This window comes from Neofelis nebulosa, chromosome 2 (assembly GCF_028018385.1).
Source record: "Neofelis nebulosa isolate mNeoNeb1 chromosome 2, mNeoNeb1.pri, whole genome shotgun sequence".
NCBI lineage: Eukaryota > Metazoa > Chordata > Mammalia > Carnivora > Felidae > Neofelis > Neofelis nebulosa.
Genome location: NC_080783.1, coordinates 201,591,092 through 201,597,873, shown reverse-complemented (window position 1 = coordinate 201,597,873; position 6,782 = coordinate 201,591,092). Strand labels below are relative to the sequence as shown.

Below are 6,782 nucleotides of genomic sequence, written 5' to 3'. Positions count from 1 at the left end.
CCTCCCCAGGCAACCAACCAATCCTTGTCAGACTTTCCATTTCCTGCACTCATTCTGTAGTTTCTTTTCTCTTTTCCTCCAGCTCTGCTCAGTGACAGAATCTCTACCGTATCCATTAACAGAAACATGTAATTCAAGCCAGGGATTTTCTGAATAGCTGAGAGTATTCAAAGCAGATCATGCTAGAGCGGAATCCATGGTCCTGCTGGGCTTAGTGAAGCCGGAACACCAGCTCCTCTTGGGGCGCAGAAGCCTTTCACAATTCAATTCAATTCAATTCATAATTATGCCTACCGTTTATTGGGAACTTTCTGCATGCCGGGGCCTGTGGAAAAGGCTCTATATACGTGATCTTTTTCCTATGCCACAACAGTCCTGTGAAGTATCTATTGTTTATAATCCTCATTCTGCAGAGGAAGAGATTAAAGCTTGTGGAAATGAAATCACTCGATTCTGTGTATTCTTTGAACCTTTGGTTAGTAATGCCTGTAGAAGCACTATGGTTAAGAAATGCAACCTATGGTTGGAGTACATAACAATTCTAAAATTTTTTTTAACGTTTTATTTATTTTTGAGAGACAGAGACAGAGCATGAGCTGGGAAGGGGACAGAGAGAGAGGGGGAGTCACAGATTCCAAAGCAGGCTCCAGGCACTGAACCATCAGCACAGAGCCGTCAGCACAGAGCCCGACGCAGGGCTCGAACCCAGGAACCATGAGATCATGACCTAAGCTGAAGTCAGCCACCCAACCGACTGAGCCACCCAGGCGCTCCAAGTACATAACAGTTCTAGTAAGAATGAATCATTGCCTTCTCCAAAGTGGAACGGGTCGGGGTGCTGATATAACTGACCTGCCACCAGATGGCTAGCTGTTCTCCCTGACTTTTGTTGCTATACTGCTCCCTACCGTTGGCTATTTGTTGGTAGTTGCTAGATTAACTTCGCTGAGAGGGAGCCCGAGTTGGAGGGTCCAATCATAACCTCCATCTTTGCCACCATGGCCATTCTTTTATGAGTCTTTTGCAAAGCAATAGAGCTGCTAAATTTAGAGACTGGCTGACATCCACAATACGGGACATATGACCATCTGGCTGGACGGCCTCCTTTGCAGTAGATGGTCTCTGGTGAGCATCAATATGAGACACAAAGATCTGCGTGTCTCGTGCCTGTTCGTATGAGTCCATCTGTATGCCCCTTACCCAGACCTGTTTTCCTTCTAAATTCTAATCTTGCTTTTTCCATGCCCTTGACCAACTAGCTAAGCCATTTGCCACTTGTTAGGAATTAGTGTCTGTCTGCACCTCAGTCCACCTCTTCCTCCATACAAAAGGGGGACTACAGAGTATGCTGCTCATAGTTTGGCCCCTGAGAGGATTTACCACCGTCCAAGGCTACCCCGAATGGGGCTGTAACAGAGTAGTCCATTCCCAGCTGGTGCTAAAATATCATACTGACCTATCTGTGAAATGGGTTTGACTTCTTTCCTCTTTTTAAAAAAATTTTTTTAAATGTTTTATTTACTTTTAAGACAGAGAGAGACAGAACACGAGTGGGACTGGGGCAGAGAGAGAGGGAGACACAGAGTCTGAAGCAGGCTCCAGGCTCTGAGCTGTGAGCACAGAGCCCGACGTGGGGCTGGAACTCAGGAACTATGAGATCATGACCTGAGCTGAAATTGGACGTTTAACCAATTGAGCCACTCAGGCGCCCCTTTCCTCTTTTTTTTTTTTATTAAAAAAATTTTTTTTAAGGTTTATTCATTTATCTAGAGAGAGAGAGAGAGAGAGAGAGAGAGAGAACGTAAATGGGGGGAGGGGCAGAGAGAGGGAGAGGGAGAGAGAGAGAGAATCCCAAGCAGGCTCTGAGCTGCACAGAGCCCTGTGTGGGGCTTGAACTCACATATCGTGAGATCATGACCTGAGCCGAAACCAGGAGTCAGGCGCTCAACCAACTGAGCCACCCAGGCGCCCGACTTCTTTCCTCTTTTATAAATTGGTTGCAGGGAACCCTTCATGAGACCATAGGTATGGGTTAAAAGAGAGGTGTCAGATCAACAGAGTTAGATGCCATGGGAGTCTGAGCTGTTTATTCATTTGATTTACTTGTGTCTTCTGAACCCTATGAGCCCAGCCCTGAATTTACCACCTTCATCATATTGGATTGCTGCTCTGCCTGTCTGATAACATCTAGCTGAAGACATACAGCTACCCGGCATCCAGAGATCACATTGGGGCCCAGTGACACATCAGGACCTTTTTGTTCATTATGTTAACTAACTTGGATGTAAATTACCAAAAAAAAAAGTAAATAATAGAAAAAAGTGGGGGAGGGGCGCCTGGGTGGCTTAGTCGGTTAAGGGTCCAACTTCGGCTCAGGTCATGATCTCATGGTTCGGTTTGTGAATTCGAGCCCTGTGTCAGGCTCTGTGCTGACAGCTCAGAGCCTGGAACCTGCTTTGGATTCTGTGTCTCCCTCTCTCTCTGCCCCTCACCCATCATGGTCTGTCTCTTTCTCTCTCTCAAAAATAAATATTAAAAAAAGGGGGGGGGGGGAAATGGACCTTTTTGTTCAAATGGACCATGGTGAGTAGTATGTCCTTACTCCAGAATCTCAGGAGTCCTCGCTGCAGCTCTCCTTTTTGAACTCCCATAAGCTCCCTATGGAAACGTGTTCTACCACAGGCGCCTCCAGCCACATTGTATCTGCAGGATCATGTGATCCACTGGATTTAAGCTAAACTCCCATCTATCACCTGGCCTCTCTCCGTTCCTACTCTAGCCAGAAAGCTATGTAGGTGCTTTGTGTCTCCTAGTTTCTGTGTCAGCGCAGACTCCGTGTCTTTAACGATCTTTGAAAATTGTGAACATTCTTCTTTTCCTAACGCACAATCACCCCGGAGGAACATTTGCTATATGTAACTATGGTATGACTCACTTCAGAGTTGTTCCTTAATGGGGCAAGGCCTCTCCTATAGTCAAGGGGTTCTGATTCTGTGAACTTAGATCTAGGATCTGGATGAGGGACTGTGATTTTCCATTGTGGAATTAATGTCAGTCTTCTGCTTATCAGGTTTTGATTGCTCTCTCGATTTTTTTTTTTACTATTCCTTTTTTTTTTTTTTTTTTAGAGAGAGAGAGAGCACAAGCAGGGGAGGGGGGTAGAGAGAGAAAGAGAGAGAAAATCTTAAGAAGTTTCATGCTTAGGAGGGAGCCAGACGCAGGGCTCAAGCCCATGACCCCGGGACCATGACCTGAACCGGTTAAGAGTCACATGCTCAACCTGAATGAGCCATCCAGGCACGCCGGCTCTTGATTTTTTTTTTAAATTAATTTATTTATTTTGAGAGAGAGAGAGAGTGCACACATCAGGGGGAGACAGAGAGAGGGAGAGAGAGAATCCCAAGCAGGCTCTGCACTGTGAGTATAGAGCCCAACGTGGGACTTGATCTCATGAACCATGAGATCATGACCTGAGCTGAAATCAAGAGCTGGACACTTAACCAGGTGAGCCATCTAGGCTCCCCAGCTCTTGATTTTTTTTTTTAAATGAAAAATTGACATCTCTCTGGCTCAGTCAGTAGAGCATGCGACTCTTGATCTTGGGGTTGTAAGTTCAAGCCCCATGTTGGATGTAGAGATTACTTAAAAATTAGATATAAATAGAAAGATAGATAGATACTGAGAATTACCCAGTCTGTAGAGATTACTTAAAAATAAAATCGAAGGAGGGGTGCCTGGGTGTCTCAGTCAGTTAAAGCGTCTGACTTTGGCTCAGGTCATGATCTCACGGTTTGTGAGTTCAAGCTCCATATCAGGCTCTGCACTGACATTGCAGAGCCTGCTTGGGATTGTCTCTCTTTCCCTCTCTCTGTCCCTCCCCTGCTCTCTCTCTCTCCAATAAACAAACAAACAAACAAACTTAAAAAAATAAAATCGAAAGGGGGCACATGGGTGGCTCAGTTGGTTGAGTGCCCAACTTCAGCTCAGGTCACGATCTCATGGCTTATGAGTTCGAGCCCCACATCGGGCTTGCTGCTGTCAGTGCAGAGTCTACTTTGGATCCTCTGTCCCTCTCTCTCTGCCCCTCCCCCGCTTGTGCTCTCTCAAAAATAAACATGTAAACAAAACAAATAAATAAACAAAACGAAATAGAAGGGCGCCTGGGTGGCTCAGTCAGTTGAGTATCTGACTCTTGATTTCAGCTCAGGTCATGATCCCAGGGTTGTGGGATCGAGCCCTGTGTCCAGCTCCATGCTGAGCATGGAGCCTGCTTGAGATTGTTTCCTCTCTGCCTCTCCCCTACTTTCTCTCTCTCTCTCAAAAAATAAAACAAAATCATATATATGTATGTGTATACACATATGTGTGTGTGTGTGTGTGTGTGTGTGTGTGTGTGTGTGTGGAGAGAGAGAGAGAGAGAGGGCTACCCAGTCAGCGGTCCATCCATCCATCCCTCCCCATAGTCAATTTGCCATAGGTCCCTGCGGATCAGGGCACCCTCATTGTCGCTTTGAGCTTGCTGCCCATGATAGAAATCATATTGACCTGGCCTTGGATGCCACATTTGGCATTCTGGAATCCCAACATGACTGTTGATATTAGGGATCCCAGTTCCACGGCATCATCTCCTACTCTTCTTCTCAGCCTACTGAAGACAGACACCACTGAGCTAGAGATGCTGCTGTCCCCTTTCTCAGTGAACCCCTTATCGCCTTAGTAAAAAGAGTGTCCTCTTGGCCCTTCTAGAGAACATAGTCAGGTGCTGAGCTCTTAGATCTTTCATTCCCACCTCCCTGAAATTTCTCTCTTTCTTTTTTTTTAAGTTTTATTTGTCTAAGTAATCTCTACATCCAACGTAGGGCTTGAACTCATGCTCAAGAGTAGCATGCTCTTCTGACTGAGCCAGCCAGGCACCCCTCTCCCTGAACTTTCTGACCTCTTCTTAAGCACTCTACCATGGAAGTCCTGGCATCTTGACCTCATTTGTTGTAAGCCATCATCCTGCTTTACAGAACAATCCTTGCAAAGTATTAAACCATATTTCAATTATTTCTTGCTGAATAACAACCCCCCCCAAAAAAACTTTAAAGACGTAGAACAACAGCAATTTATCATTTCTCACAATTCTGCAATCTGGGTTAGGCTTAGTTGGGTGTCCATATGCTTCATGCAGTGTTTGCAGGTGTTTGTGGGAGAAGAAATATCCAAGGTGTCCTTTTCACTTACACAAATAGCACTTCAACTGGAATGGATGGAACACCCAGGGACTGGCCAGTTATCTCTCTTAATATGGTGTCTCCACATGGCTGGCTTGTACTCCCTCACAGTATGAGGGTCTCAGTGTGGTTGGACTTCTTACATACGTGGTGGCTGGCTTCTAAGAGGGAGGAAATGGGAACTGTTGATCTTCTTAAACTTTAGGTCTGGAACGAGAACAGTGTCACTTCTACCATATTCTCTCTCTCTCTCGCTCTCTCGCTCTCTCGCTCTCTCTCTCTCTCTCTTTGAAAAGCACTTGTTAGTATTTAATGAACCTCCCTCTGTTGTGGCTTTAAGTTCCCAGGACACAGGCTCCCTCCACACCTTTAATCTTCTCCTTGGCTCTTCTACTGAAGAATTTGGCCTTCACGAAGACAGGCTGTTTGGGGAGCTTGCCCTTTCCCAAAACTCTGTAGTAGCCCGATCGCACCACATCGATGCGAGGACCAGCTCCTGTCTTGTTTTTGGCAGACATGGGTATATCTGCTCAAGGACCAAGGTCCACAGTTTATCAAGATTGACAGTTGGGCGGAAGCTCTGGTTCTTCTCTAAGTGGTGATGCCTCCTACCAACTTTTCCAAAGTAGCCTGGGTGATATTTGTCAAGGTTGATCCTGTCATGATGCATGCCACCAGCATGACCCTGGCCTCCTGGGTGTTTCTGGTGCTTGCCGATGTGGCCATGGCCATGGCTCACATGGCCCCCAAGTTTCCGGGTCTTCCTCAGTCTGGATGGCATATTGGCAGCCCAGACGAAAGAGCTGCCATATTCTGTTAGTTAAGGCAGGTTACAAGGCCAATCCAAGTTCAAGGAGAAGAGGAAAACAGACTCCGTCTCTTGATGTGAGGAGTGGCGTGTATATAGAGGAAGGGAAGGAACTGATGGTGACCATCTTTGGAAACTATCTACCAGAGACCAGGTCTAGCTATCCTTGCAAGATTATTGAAGGCTGAGGGGCACCTGGTTGGCTCAGTTGGTGGAACATGTAACTCTTGAACTCACCCTTACGGGTTTAAGCCCCACATTGGTTGTAGAGATTACTTCAGAATAAAATCTTTAAAAAATATATTGAAGCCTGAGTTACGGGACAGTGGTCCATGATGATGTGTTCCTTATTAGTCAGTCTTCTATTCTGCCATGCTGCCCCTCACTGCCATGTCCAAAACCCCCAAGATCTCTCCTACATATATTAGCTAGGTCTTTCGATTCCTCTGATGTGTAGCTTATTTTTCCCAGGTCTGGACTTAAGTTTTCCCACTCAGGATTTGCCAGGAACTGACCCTAGTTATTTGAGGAGGTAATGGGAGCAGGTTTTGAGGAGAATAAGTGTCATCTTATGAGGCACCTGCTTCATGTGAAATTATTGCATAGTCTCAAGGAAAGGGGAAAATGTTCTTCCTTGGCAAGAGGGCAGGGGTGGCTCTCCCACCCAGGAAAACTCAGGAGAATTTATGAGATAAAGGCTCTTAGATTTGTCTACTCTAATGTCCCTATCCCGGGTCTCAGGGTCCTACTTTTTCCTT

The 6,782-nt window shown here is 45.9% G+C and overlaps 1 pseudogene; it reads right to left on the bottom strand.

Annotated features, from left to right (window-relative positions):
- Positions 1-5,544: 5,544 nt before the first annotated feature.
- On the bottom strand, positions 5,545-5,997 carry LOC131493629 (large ribosomal subunit protein uL15-like; annotated as a pseudogene).
- Between the last annotated feature and the right edge of the window lie 785 nt (positions 5,998-6,782).